Below are 14,958 nucleotides of genomic sequence, written 5' to 3'. Positions count from 1 at the left end.
TCTATAAGTGCCTGAGATACAAATGTGGATTTGCTGGGTCGCTGACCCAGAGCAGCCCACAGCCTGAGCAGACAGGATGTGGCATTCATTGTAAATAATATGGGCTTCCATACAGCTGGTGCTCTATACCTGTCTATCCAGGAAAAGTGTGATTAAATATACAATAATGTGGCCTGGCTAGACAACCTAATTCTATAATTTGGAACATACATTTCTGACCCGATATTGATGTATTTTAGCCCAGTTATTATCTCCACAATGTTCATTCCTTTTTGTTTTCTTTCAGTGTTAGGTAAGAGTTCACTCTTTTGCATATCACATAAAATCTACCCTTTATGAATAAGTTAGTTGTCTGATGCATACCTTCCCTTGATTATCCTGCCAGAAACTCACAGTGTGTGTAAAAAATAAAACCTATCACCCTCTCCTCTTGCTCAGCAGCCTCATCTACCTTTAGCCTTCCCTGTTTCTAAGAACAACATCTTTATGGGGGTCTGTTTGTCTCTAACCCTCAGAATTCTCTTGGCTCTTTTTCTCTGTCACATGCCTTTTCATAGCCAACCAGTTCCTAAGCCCCATAGGTTATTACACACTACTTATACACACTACTATGGACTGAACTCAAAATTCATGCGTTGAAGCCCTAAGCCATCAATGTGACTGTATTTAGGAATAAGGTTTTCAGAATATTCCCCTTCTTGGATCACAGCCTTGCATGGCAGAGGGGCTTGTGTAACTCAATGAAACTGTGAGCCATGCCATGCAGGGCCACCCAAGATGGACAGGTCGTAGCGCAGAGTTCTGACAAAATGTGGTCTGCTGGAGGAGGCAGTGGGAACTCACTCCAGTATTCTTGTCTGTTAATGTTAAATAAGGTCACAGAGGTGGCTCCCTAATATGACAACGACTATGGGAGAAGAGAATGAGAGGGTAGCTAGCTATAAGCCTCTTACCAAAACCTGGTTGAACTGGCATCTTGATCTGGGACTTCAGCCTCCAGAGTTTTGAGAAATATATTTCTATTGTTTAAGTCACTCAGCATATGGTATTGTGTTATATAGCCTGAGCAGTCTAAGATGCTTGCATCTGCAGTAGTTGGAGCCTTCTTCCTTCTTTGCATCAACACTGTCTCTACGCAAACTGACACTTCATTACCCACCACTTGGACTTCTGAAGGAGATACCTAAATGGTCTGCTCTTTAATATCTCCTTATCTCTGATCCAGTCTACACAGTGATATCACTTAAATATTTTAATCATGGCATTCTTGAATAGTAAACCTTCAGTGGTTCACTTTAGTGGACAAAATTGAGTGAGTGAGTGATAGTCACTCAGTCGTGTCCAACTCTTTGTGACCCCATGGATTGTAGCCTTCCAGGCTCCTCGGAATTCTCCAGGCAAGAATACTGGAGTGGGTTAACATTTCCTTCTCCAAGTGGGCAAAATTAAATATATTTAATTCTCTATTCACCTCAGATTGTCATTCAAGATCGTTTCTACCTATACAAACCCAACCTAGACTTTGACCCAATTGTTGCTCTTCTTGTGTATTTTACTCCAGCTAGGTGGGGCTCCAGATACCCCTTTGTCTTTGCTTTTTTCATTACTTTTTACAGCTAAGTCCTTTGTCTGAATCCATTGTCTGAGTTGGTCTCATTTCCATTCTGTCTCCACCTATCACAATCCTTTGCCTCCTTCAAGGCTCAACTCAAATGCACCTCTGAATCCTTATCCTTATATAATAGGATTTCATTTTTCTCCTCCATTGTTCTGCAGTGTCCCATAGCTCTTTGTTGATATTTCTTAGTGACAAAAGGTATATTCTGCTTTGTATCATTGCCTTTTGTCTTCTGATTTTTCGTAACTACCTCTGTCCCACTAGATTCTAACTAAGCTATTAGATGGCAAAGAGCTTTTGATCTTTGAAATAGTAAACAATACTATTTTTAAAACTGTTCTGTATTTTAAAATATAAGGATTGTACTTACTATTAAATAATAAGCACTTAAATATATTTTTAAAAATAGAATCGATTTTTAATTTTAATTTGCACACTGTAGTATTCCCTACATTTGTATGTCAAGTGAAGCTCAAGCAGTAACTTTTCTATGACTCAGGCAGTTATAATTTCTTTTCATTGAGACTCTTGTGTACCTTTAAGAAGGGAGAAGTACAGAAAATGTGAAAGGTTTTTCAATTGAGAGTTGACCTTTGTTAATCTAATAGCAAAAATATGTCTATTAGTTTCCATTTTTATTCTTTGTGAGATGTAAACAGGAATACTGCTGCCTGGAATTGAGTTTATAATTCAACCGGATCATCACAAGATGATGTATAATAGACCGATGTAAGATTATTTCTCATTGCATAAAGAGGGGAAAGAGAGATTTAGCAATTAATTCTCAAGATTATTTTCTGACATGTTCCCTGCCTTTTTGGTGTGGAGAAAGAGACTCAGAGGATGAAGAAGTGGTGCTTTCAATATGCTGATAAGTTAAGCTGCCTAAAAGCAGATGCTGAATCCTATATTGAAAAGAATTTCATTTGAGTTATGCTGAGGGCATTGTTTAGCAAAATACTACACAAAAAGTCTTGACCTCTGTGTGTGAAATGGCAGATGTTCACAGTGAGGATTGAGCCTTAGGGCAACATAAATCTTCACTATTCTGTGCCTATTTGCTTGATAACTGGGTTGAGTGGGGAAATAAAAGGTTCAGAGAATTTTTTACAAAGCAGCTGCTCCAGGCACTGCAAATGGATGTGCTGCCCTTAAGATAAGAAAAGCAAACAAGCAAACAAAATTCCCTAGACAGTGTGAGTTCACCAGGTCAGAAATGAACACCTCTTCTCCCTCAGAACTTTTATATTCCACATTTTCAATGCAAATCAGGTAGGTCATGGATGGGATTTTTTTCCTTATCTCTGCTAAAAGGGCAATTTTCAACCATTTCTTTAAATTTGACAGCCGCATCAGAAAAAGTGTGACACTAAGCACTTTCATTCATTTAACAATCACTTATTGACATTCTTCTGTGTGCTAAGCCAGTGGGTTCAAATACAAAGTTCACATAATTGAAATAGTACTGATATCTTAAACAGAGTTCGTGTGTCACATATGCTACACTAAATAAAGAATAAAAATTTTTGGAGATGGGGATGGGTTGATGGGACAGTGATGGGGATAGGTCAGAATATCTTCCTAGTCACAGTTGTTGTTGTTTTTCAGTAACTCAATCGTGACTGACTCTTTGTGACCCCATGGACCGCAGCACACCCGGCTTCCCTGTCCATCACCAGCTCCTGGACCTTGCTCAAACTCATGTCCATTGAGTCAGTGATGCCATTCAACCATCTTGTCCTTGTCATCCCCTTCTCCCCCTGCCTTCAGTCTTTCTTGGCATCAGGGTCTTTTCCAGTGAGTCAGCTCTTTCCATCAGGTGGCCACTATGGATCATATAAAGTAGCCAGGTTCATGAATTGTAAAGCCTGACTTTTGAAAAATTCTACAAGTCTCATTTAGTTTTTACTTTGACAGGATGGGCTTCCCTGGTGGCTCAGCTGGTAAAGAATCTGCCTGCAATGCAGGAGACCTGGGTTCTATTCCTGGGTTGGGAAGATCTTCTGGAGCAGGAAATGGCAACCCACTCCAGTATTCTTGTCTGGAGAATCCTATAGACAGAGGAGCCCGGTGGGCCATGGTCCAAAGGGTCACAAAGAGTCAGGCATGACTGAGTAACTGAGCATGCACACATATATTTGAAAGCTTATGCAGAACAGATAAAGTCCAATCTATTTGAGTCTAAAGATATCAGGATATCAATTTAGTATGCCAAAAACTCTTAGCAAGAAGCAGTTGTGATCAAATGGTAAGTTGAGACTTAAAACTGCACATAAATTAACATGTGGTTGGTTCTATGCAGTTATTCCTTGACTCCAAGCAACTAGGGGAACCACTTTTTCTTAGGGAATAGTGACATATGGTCACTGTGGTTAACATGTATACATGTACCATAGGCCATGCCTAGTTCTTTGTCTTTCACCCCCTGGTGTTCATGTGTACTATTTTAGCTACCTCTTACATGCCCAGAAGTGCACATGAACATGCACACGTACATGTCCATGGACACACAGTCACATCTGTGCAGTGTATTGAACCACTGTCCTTCCCAGGCTCCTAGTATTTTTTTCTCTTATTTTAAGAAAATAATTTCTCCCTCTCCTTTTATATCTCTCTCTTCACTAGTTTTTTCTAAAAAAAAAAAAAAAGAAAAGAAAAGAAAATCTCTCCTGATTTTTCTTTTCTTTAAATTTGTGGAGCAAAATTGAAATAAAACAAAACAGTATGCTTAACAGAGAGTGTCCCAGACTTTCTCAGTTTATGACATTCTGAGTATCTTGGTAATTTTTTCATGGCACCCCTAGGCTGAAAGAAATACCTCACAGTTTTGTTTAATTAGCATAAAAAGTATTTAGGTATTAACTTAGTCACCTTTTGAAAAAATAATGCATATAAATAAGGAAAAAAATTTGTATTTTATACTTAGAAACTCACAGTTACTTAATATGGGATATGTGTGCTTGTTGGGTACTGACCAGCCCTCAAACCTAAGAGCCAGATTGGACACTCATTCTCATTTCTTATTCCACATTGGTTTTAATGCAATGTTAGTATTTGCCTTTATATCACAAACACTGTCAAAAACTGAACTTAAAAAGCTCTGGCATTATTGAATGGGATGGAAAGCTGAGTGCTGAAGAATTGATGCTTTTGAAGTGTGGTGTTGGAGAAGACTCTTGACGGTCCCTTGGACAGCAAGGAACTCAGACCAGTGCATCCTAAAGGAAATCAGTCCTGAATATTCATTGGGAGGACTGATGCTGAAGCTGAAGCTCCAGTACTTTGGCCACCTGATGTGTAGAGCTGATTCATTTGAAAAGACCCTGATGTGGGAAAGATTGAAGGCAGGAGGAGAAGGGGACGACAGAGGATGAGATGGCTGTATGGCATTACCGACTTGATGGACATTAATTTGAGCAAGCTCCGGGAGTTGATGATGGACAGGGAAGCCTGGAATGCTGCAGTCCATGGGGTTGCAAAGAGGTGGATACAACTGAATGACTGAACTGAAGTGAGCAAAGCTGAGTTCCTTCACTGTTCACCTAAAACTATCACAACATTGTTAATTGGCTATACCCCATTGTAAAATAACAAGTTTTTTAAAAAAGAGTTTCCTTTTCAATCATTTTTTGCTAGTATTTCTTTTATATTTTTAAATGAAATTGTATATATTAAAGGTTTACAGCATGATTTGATATGCATAGTGAAATGATTACTACAGTCAAGCTAATTAACATATTATCTTGAATATATGAGTGTTACTTTATTCTTTTCATTAAATAATCATGATTTTAGGTTAATTATCTTTTGGACTTAACCTCTGAGTCTAATAATGAACCATTTCTAACAATACCACGTGGAACATATTCCAACTTCTAACCAGTTAATCACAAACACACTTCTAGAACCTAATGATTATTTTATTTAAATTGGAGATTTATCCATGGGTGCTCCCTGCAGCAAGCCAAGAATCCCACTCTGTCATTGTAAAGTCATTTTCTCTACTAAATGTTCAAAATACAGGCTGACTTTTGGAACAGAAGTTGGGTTTGCTTTTGTCCTTGGTTTACTTTCTCGTTCCTTCCACTTGACAACACACTTCTCAGCATGATTTGGTGGCAAGATTTAGGTGCAAGAAAATAATGAGAAGATTGCTAGGTTGTCACTGGAATCATCTTATTTGCCTTTTGCCTTTTAACAGATGGTTGGGTTGTTCAGTTGCTCAGTTGTGTCTGACTCTTTGTGATCCCATGGTCTGCATCAGTCAAACAGATTGTTGATCCTGCACTTTTAATCTGCAGACTGTCTGTGGATGTTAAGTTAGATTAAGGATTGAATGCATCAGTTTTATTATTTTTAATTAAACATCTTTCAAGATAAGTGGTAGTATTTTCAGTACAGAATTTGTTTAAAAAATATTTATGGTTGATGTTTTAAAATATAAGCATAAACATTGTTCTATTTTAAATAGAAACTGCTGAAAATAGAATAGTATATAATTTGCACATCTAATACATGTTTTTAAGTAAAATCTAGAAGATATATCAGTTTAAAGTTTCATAACTACGTAATGCCCTTGTAAATGGATGTGGGTGTATTGTCAGCCAGTAAATTTTATGTGTGAGGATTCAAGTAACTTCATCTTCCTTTTTACTAAAGTAAAAGGCTAAATCATTCAATTGATTTAATTTATGATATGTTATTCTGTTTATCTTTCAGATTTTATTGATCTGATCCAACCTGTCTTATGACTGCTGGCTGGAATTAAGGTTGGTGATGTGTTTATATATTAATTCTGAATAAACTGTGAAGTTAAATAGAGGCTTTGATGAGCTTTTGTAGCTTTGAGTCAGAGTACTTACTTTTGCAGGTGTGGTAGGAAAGTTGTAACTTGGTGAGAACTGGATACATTTCAGATTTGCAGACATGTTTTCTTGAACAGTGTTTGTTTTCTTTGTTAATATTTCTTTGATTATCAAGTTTCATTTCTTTTACCTGCCTTACTTGCAGAATTTTGATTAAAGAAAAAGATCCAATTTTAAGTCATTCATTTAATAAACATATCAAAAGTATGACTTCTTTGTAACGCTGGCTAGTGTTTTAAAAAATGGTTAGCTTTCTGTTTGCAGGGAAATAGTTTTGAAGCCCACAGTTGGGTAGCCACATTTCCTAAGCATGGTAGAGCTGAAAAATTGCTCATTAATTGCATATTTCAGTTAATTAGCAGAGTTTTAAGATGCCATTCTTTTGCTCTGTTTCCTTGTTAATTGGTTTTAGGGGAGACTCAAAACTAGCTTAATGGAGTTTAGAATAATAACAGAGCCTTAGAGGGCACTGACATCAATAGGCTTAGAATCTCATTTATTTCCTTCTCCTTTCTTCTCTAGACCATGCATTCATAGTTAAAAAAAAAACAAAACTAAACTCTGAATAAAATAACTGCTTTTGTTGCTAATAAAAGAGCAAAATGCGAGGCGTTGCTAAACTTTTTGTATAGGTTTTTGGTTATTAATTTAACAAAAAGAAAAACATTGGCTTTTCCTTTGTGCTTATATTAATCAGGTATTTAGCCTTCAAATTGCAGTGTCTGGATGGCTCTAGTAGTAAAGAACCCTCCTGCCAATGCAGGAGACCTAAGAGACTTGGGTTCAGTCCCTGGGTTAGGAAGATCCCCTGGAGGAGGGCATGGCATTCCACTCCAGTATTCTTTCCTAGAGAATCCCAGGGACAGAGGAGTCTGGTGGGCTACAGTCCATAGGGTCTCACAGGGCACGACTGATGTGACTTGGCATGCAACACATAGCAGGCACACAGTAAATATGTTACTTTTTCTGGCCTCAATTTTGACCTCATTCATCCACCCCCAACACATCTGTCTCACATGCATGTGCACGCACATGTGCACACACACAAACTATTATTATTTTTCCTTTTCATGTACAAACTATGTTTTCTTATCCTTGAAATCTTGATAGACTGTAGCAAATAAGATATGTTGGAATCATGCCTACTGATAATTGGCAACTTAATAAGGAGAAAAAGGGAGATGTCTTTAAAAGTGAGAGTTAAATTTATAACCTGCATGTACTTTATTTTGTGTTCATATAATTTGGAGTTGAATTTATTGAGGACATTTAGGCTGGTTTCCTTTCATATTCACTCCTAAGCATATTCTATGTAAACTTGCACACATTTAAACATGGAATTCTTGTAAGACTTTTTGGACTTTTTGCTACTCTTCTTTCCCTGCTAGCTTCTACCCATCTGCCAGTAGAAATAACAGCTAGAATGAGATTTTTGCAAAGTAGAAATCTTTTAATCAGGAATATTTTCAATGCACAAGGTTGAATATGAAGTGTTGTTTTTAAATTTTAATTAAAAGTAAATTGTATTTTGTCATCTTCCTTTTGGATTTTTGTTTGTGGTTGGTATGGTCAACATCACAACTTGAAATCTCATTTCATTTTGGCTACTCTTCAGAAAGGAACAAAAAACTGAAAAGAAACATGTAAAAGGAAAAGAAATTAAAAAATTTTGTTAAATAGAAAAGTAAATGACTATAAGAGTAATACACAAAACCTGTTTTTAATCTAATCCTGTATTCATTTTCTATATGAAGAATTTCTTTTGTGGGAGTGAGAACATAATTTAAATGTGTTTGGTCTAACTGTGAAAAATCAGGGTGACTTACATACTCCAAAATAAATATATTGATTAAAATATACAGTGTTCATAGAAATGGAAACATATTTAAATCTCTCATATTACAAAGTCTTCCCAATTGAACATATTGTATTGTTTCTCTTTCCAGCTGAGAATGAAAAGATATTTAAATTCAATTTGGTAATTAATTATCTAAATTATGTTTTGGAAAAGCAGCTAGATGTGACAAGGCTTCTGAAGGATACATCAGTTCACCAGAAATAACCAGATTCTCAACACAAAATATGATATATAATGAAAATTACTATTCTTTTCTTAACTAGAGCTAGGTTCTTTTGCTTCAGGATAGAAGCGGTTTCCCTCATAGAAAAGCTTCTTTTTCTATAATAATATTAACTGAGTAAAATGACTAGTATTGCTAGATAAAAGCAAGCAGATTCTTTACCAACTGAGCTATCAGGGAAGCTCCAAGTTACAGATAGCTATATTTAAAATGGAATATCAGAACTGTGTATACACTTCTGCACAGTAAAGGATACCATGAACAAAGTGAAAAGGCAACCTCCTGGATGGGAGAAAATGTTTGCAAATCATATGTCTTGTGAAGTGCAAATATCCAAAATATATATGAGGCACATGTAACTCAATAGCAAAAAACAAACACTCTTATTTAAAACTAGGAAGAGGATATGACAGACATTTTTCTAAAGCAGACATACAGATGACCAGTAGGTGTATGAAAAGATGCTCAATGTCACTAATCATCAGGGAAATGCAAATCAAAACCACTTCATACTTGCTAAAATGGTTATTATCGAAAAGACAAGAAATAACTGTTGGAGAGGAGGTGGAGAAAAGGGAGTTCTTGTTCACTGTTGGTGGGAATGTAAATTGGTGCAGCCACTATGGAAAACAGCATGGAGGTGCCTCAGAAATTTAAAAATAGAGCTGTCATATCATCTAGCAATTCCATTTCTGACTATTTATCTGAGGAAAGTGAAAACACTAATTGGAAAAAAATATGCACACCCATGTTCATTGCAGCCTTATTTACAATAGCCAAGATATGGAAACAGCCTAAATGTCCATCAATGGATCAATGGATAAAGCAGATATAGAAGAGAGTCAAAATTTACAGTCTCCCAGTTATAAAATAATTTTTAGGATGTAATGTATAGCATGGAGACTACTGTTAATAATAGTATATTGCACATTTGAAAGTTTCTACAAGACTAAACCTTAAAAATTCTTACACACAAAAAAATTGTGTGACTGTATATGGTGATGAGTGTTAACTAGACTTACTGTGGTGAACATTTCACAATATATGCAAATATCAAATCATGTTGTACACCTGAAACTAATATAATGTTGTATGTCAATTATGCCTCAATAAAAAATTTTAAATGTCCATGAAGTATTTCATCAACTCTAAGATACACATTTTTACATTAAACTATGTAAAATCAAAAACTACCATAGTTAAATCGGCAATTTTTTTTTCTTTCTAGGTGGCAAATAAAGTGTGTCTTACAGTGGGTTGTATCTTAGAGTCTATGAAATATAGTATTACTGAATTTAGATTGAAAAAAATTAAATTTCAAGTTATTACAAAAGAGAATCAGGGTAAAGTTCAGAAACTGTGAAGTCAAGCTTGATACTGATTCTTAAAAACACTTTACACCACACTTTTTACCATTTAAAACAAGGTGAGTTCAATTTTTTAATTTGTTTTCTTTTTTATTATACTGCGACCAGTATTTTGGTGTATTTCCCTCCAGATTTTGACTTGTTTATTTTCACAAAATTGAAGTTAAACTTTGTATCCTGTTACTCCTGGTTTCTTGAAAATGCAGTTTTAATGACTATGTAATGTTTCATCCTATTCCATAATTCTTTTTAGCATTTACTCATTGTTGAGCATTCAGATTATTTTCAGTATCTCATAATTTCTGCCCAGACCTGGATCTCTCTTCTTCTTCTAGTTTATCCCTCTGACTTGAATTCTTATGCCTTGTAGAAAAGTTGTCTGACTTTATTATTTTATCTTTAAAGCTAGAATAAAAATAACTTATACTTCATTTAAGGATTAAATAAGATAATGCATACTTATGGACCTTAAATAGGGTAGATTTCAAGTCATTTTTAAATTCTCTATCAAAGTTCTTTTCTTTTCATAGTTTTTACATGAGTAATCCTTCTGGTATTTCTCCCAAGATGGAATAAAACCAATGAAGATCTTTAAATTACTGTCATAAAATAAAATATAAAATAGAAGAGGTCAGGATATAAATATTTTATTTTTAAACTGATTAGAGAGTAATTTCTCTATGCTCTACTGAGTGGTGTTGTTTCTTTTATTAAAGATACTGTTAACAAACTAAGCAGCATATTTTAACATTAAGCAGACTTTCACTTAAAAAAAACAGTGTATAAAATGCTAATATTTTCAGGATACCATTAATGTCTTACTAGTAAGCTGCAGTGGTTTGCCTTCCAGAGTCAAGCAAACAAGCCTTTGACCAGCTACATATGTAGTCAATGTTCAGTTACCACCTCAAGAAGTTCTGTTTATCTTCTAACTCGCCTCATGATGGTTCACAGGGCTCTTATAGCATTCACCCTTGGTTCTTTATGTTATATGTTCTCAATATTTCCAGATATGTCTTATCTTCCCTAGCAACTCAGAATCTGGGGTTCCTCTCTCCGTGCCTTCTGTCCTGGTAGGGCCTCGTAGGAGTGGACACCCTGAAAATGCTTACTGAATGAATTGTAAAGTATAGAAGCAAAAACAAACAATTTTATTACATATTTGTAAGTGAAATACATGTGTGTGTGTGGCTGTTATTTAGTTGCCAAGTTGTGTCCGACTCTTTTGCAACCCCGTGGACTGTAGCTCACCAGGCTCCTCTCTCCATGGGATTCCCAGGCAAGAATACTGAAGTGGGTTGCCATTTCCTTCTCCAGGGGGTCTTCCCGACCCAGAGACAGAACTGGCATCTCCTTCATTGGCAGGTAGATTCCTTACCACTGAGCCACCAGGGAAACCCATTTATATATTTATATGTGTGTATATATGTGATAATAATTATTACCTACTGTATTCTTTCTCTTGGTGATAGAAGAGAGTTGAGCAAAAGAGCAAAGGACTTTAAACATATCACACAAAATACATTTGAAGCAGAAATAATTACTTGGTTCAATTTGGGGAATTTTAAAAAGTAAAGGTATGAGAAGGGTGATTGCTTTGTCTTTCTACTTTATTCCTACATTGAGAATGATATAATATACTTACGGATGAACACACGTTTGGAATTCTAGTTATTATATTGATACGTGATAAAGTGAATTTGAGATTCTGGAAAGATTTGTAGAATGCCTAATTATTTCTTTACCATTTTAAGGAGAGATACAAAGCTAATAGACTGGAAAGGCCAGTTAGTCATTGGAGAATTTGCTTTCTTTTGTGCAGCTTTCTGAAATCTGAAGCATCATAAGTACTTATTTTCTCCTTTTTTATTAAAAGTAATCCTTTCCTGTTACAAACATAACAATCAACAGATAAGCTTCATGACATGATTTGGAATGGTTAGGTTAGGGTTAGGGAGGGGTGGGGAGGAGGGGGGTGGGGATGAGAGGTAAACTTGCTGTCAACCTCTCAATCTCCTCATGTGAGCCAGTGAAATACCTCAGGAATATATTTTTACAGAATTGTTCTTTAATTTTTTGGCAGAGTCTTAACATACTGAGGAAATAGGTTTAATGAGGCCCCAGAGGACAAATAGGAAAACACAACCCACTGGAAATATCTTAAATAACAAATAACAGATACGCTTTTCCCACATGAGAAAAAATATATTCTAGCTGATTCTTTTTGTCTTAGCTAAATGTATGTAGCATCAAATGGCTACAAGAGACAACCCCTTGGACATGTTTTCATACAAACCTCATACTTAGGAAATCGATCCTATGGATTTAAGTCATGGGCCCGATGATTTTTATTCTTTTCCTGAATTCATCTGAATGAATGCCATTCCAAAAAATGGTACAGCTGATCTTTTTGCAGACCATTTGTTTCTTTAAAGAATATCATGGCTTTATTTGGGCCTATCTTATTAAGGCAGTTTGGAGAATTTAAAAACATAAGAAGTACATTTGTAAGAAGGAGTCCATTCATTTAGAAATCTTTTATTTCTTTTATGGCCTACTTATTGCAAAGTAAGAACTTTATATTATTAAAAACGGATATGCTTTCTTGTTCCTCAACTTCTATAAGTCTACATGAGACTTACTAAATATCATCAGTTATTCATCCAAGGATAGAAAAATCATCATAGCAGAAAAAGGGATATACATATAATAGAAAAAGGGATAATACATATACATTAGATAGATACATGGATATGCATGCTCATGTTGGACGGTTTTGCCAATTAACAGCACAAGGGCTTTGCTTTTGGGCATACTTTATAGGCCATTCCTATTAAAGCAGATAAAATTGTCTGCCTTTTCTGAGCTTATTCTTTCTAGTTATTTAGCAATGTAAAAATGCTAGTTGGAAAATCATTTTGTGCTAGTAAACCAAAGTGGATTTGGTTTCACTCCATATTATTCAATATCTTGTGACCAACAACCTATGTTGCTTTAGAGACTTTGTTTACTTTTCTTTCTACTATTTAAATTTATTTAAAATAGGTTTGAAGAGCTGAATAAAAAAAAAAAACTTACTATATTATACACATACATCTGTGTCTATACTTGAACATCTACCCTCTCTCTCATTTTCTCTCCTTTTCTCTCTCTTCTTTCTGTCTTCCAGTAAAAGTTGTATATTTGTTGAATAAAGTTTATAATTCAAATATAGAGAAAGCTAACTTTTAGAATATAAATAGATATTTGAAACTTTAAGTACTATCATCTTCATTTTATGAAAAATCACTAAGTCAGACACAATTTTTATAATAGACTATTCCTCTGTGAAATGCTTTTTTTTGTTATTGTTGTTTTTAGAAGCTAAGTCATGTCTGACTCTTTTGCAACCCCATGGACTGTAGCCTGTCAGGCTCCTCTGTGTGGGATTTCCCAGGCAAGAATACTGAAGTGGGTTGCCATTTCCTTCTCCAGGGGATCCTCCCAACCCAGGAATTAGACCCGCATCTCCTGCATTGCAGGCAGATTCTTTACTGCTGAGCCACCAGGGGAAAAAAAATTCCTCTGGGAAATGTAATATTAATAGTTCTTAAAAATATAGAACAGTCTTCTGGGGGGATAAAAATAAGTAGAAAACTACATATTTACCCAAATGTAATTACTTGCTTATGGTATATGTGTGTGTATACTATTCAGTAGTGGCTTTATTTATAAGATATTCATATTCAGAATGATAAATGAGAGTGAACTTGATATCTTTTGCCTGAAAATGTTTTACATGGAGAGTGGAAAAACTTTTTCAGCCTTGTCCTTAAATTTATTGTCACATGTTAGTGCCTTGCCAGAAGTAGCTCTCTAGGTACAAGAGGAAAGTTTTAGAATGAATTAGTCCACTTAAAAAAAACAAAAAACCTATACTGGCATCTTTAAGGGGTCCTTAGGCAGCCATAAAGAATTACCAGTTCCATAAAGGAGACTAAATTAGACAAAAGGGATAGAAAACGTGTACGCATCCGTGGAGGGAAGGGGGGACCTCATTTCTGAAATCATTAGGGAAAGTAACATAAGAATTCCCTTCTCTAATTGTGATTTGTTGTTTTTATTTCTAAGTTTTTTTCATTGTTTAAGAATTTTAGGTAAGTTTGGAATATGGAAAAAGTAGGTCACTGAGTAAGATGTTTAATTTGGTTGGCAACTTTATTGTCCCGAACACTTTCAAATTTCATCTCTTTTAGGGACTCAGAGATCTAACAGGCCATCTGGCATTAATATCACATAATAAAAATAATTGCCTTTTGGGGTTCTCTAACTCTCTTAACTATGTGGAAATGAAGATGTAAATCTCTTCTATCAGTACTACATTTGAGGCATGTACAAGCCATGAAGGCTAGGTAAAATGAGTTCAAGAAATTGTACTTATATATTCAGGCTAGGATGTCATATGGATGTTCCAGTGGAATGTCATCAGCTTTTCTTCAATTTCCTACAGGTATTTCCTAACATAAAAAAAAAAAAAAAAATCCATGATACTTAATAATTACTGAAGTTACTCTAAAACATCTTATGGTGCTTAAATAATCATCCATCAACTATAAATATACCCACCCCCCCGCCCACCTTACTGAGGAGTTACCTAAATAACTATTATTTCACTCTGTCAAACATACTTCTACTCATCTGCCATACCTATAATTGCTCTTTTTCTTTTGTTTTTCTTTATATTATAGGGCCTGAATTTTATTAATTTTTTTATTTTTTAGAAGTCAGAAATTTGTTAATGTTCTGATTTTTTAGAAATTAGAAATTTGTTAATTTTCTGATTTTCCTATGTCTGGGCAGTTTTCATAAACTTTCTTGTTGGTTACTACTAAGGTGCTCAGTGGTTTCCCCTGTGGCTCAGTGGTAAAGAATCTGCCTGCAATGCAGGAGACAAGAAGGAGACGCGGGTTTGATCCCTTGGGAAGATCCCCCGGAGGAGGAAATGGCAACCCACTCGAGTATTCTTGCCAGGAAAATCCAGTGGGATA

General features: G+C 35.4%; 1 protein-coding gene across 8 annotated transcripts in view; it reads left to right on the top strand.

Moving 5' to 3' along the window:
• Positions 1 to 14,958, top strand: part of MAP2 (microtubule associated protein 2) — a 288,854-nt gene that overhangs the window by 63,750 nt on the left and 210,146 nt on the right. For all 8 annotated transcript variants that reach the window (XM_061148873.1, XM_061148872.1, XM_061148871.1 and 5 more), the window contains one exon: positions 6,338 to 6,387. The gene's annotated coding sequence lies outside the window, so the exon portion shown is untranslated. The remainder of the gene's footprint in view (positions 1 to 6,337; positions 6,388 to 14,958) is intronic.

Source organism: Dama dama, chromosome 8 (genome assembly GCF_033118175.1).
Source record: "Dama dama isolate Ldn47 chromosome 8, ASM3311817v1, whole genome shotgun sequence".
Lineage (NCBI taxonomy): Eukaryota > Metazoa > Chordata > Mammalia > Artiodactyla > Cervidae > Dama > Dama dama.
The sequence above is the reverse complement of the archived record's forward strand: the minus strand, read 5'-3'. Positions and strand labels throughout refer to the sequence as shown.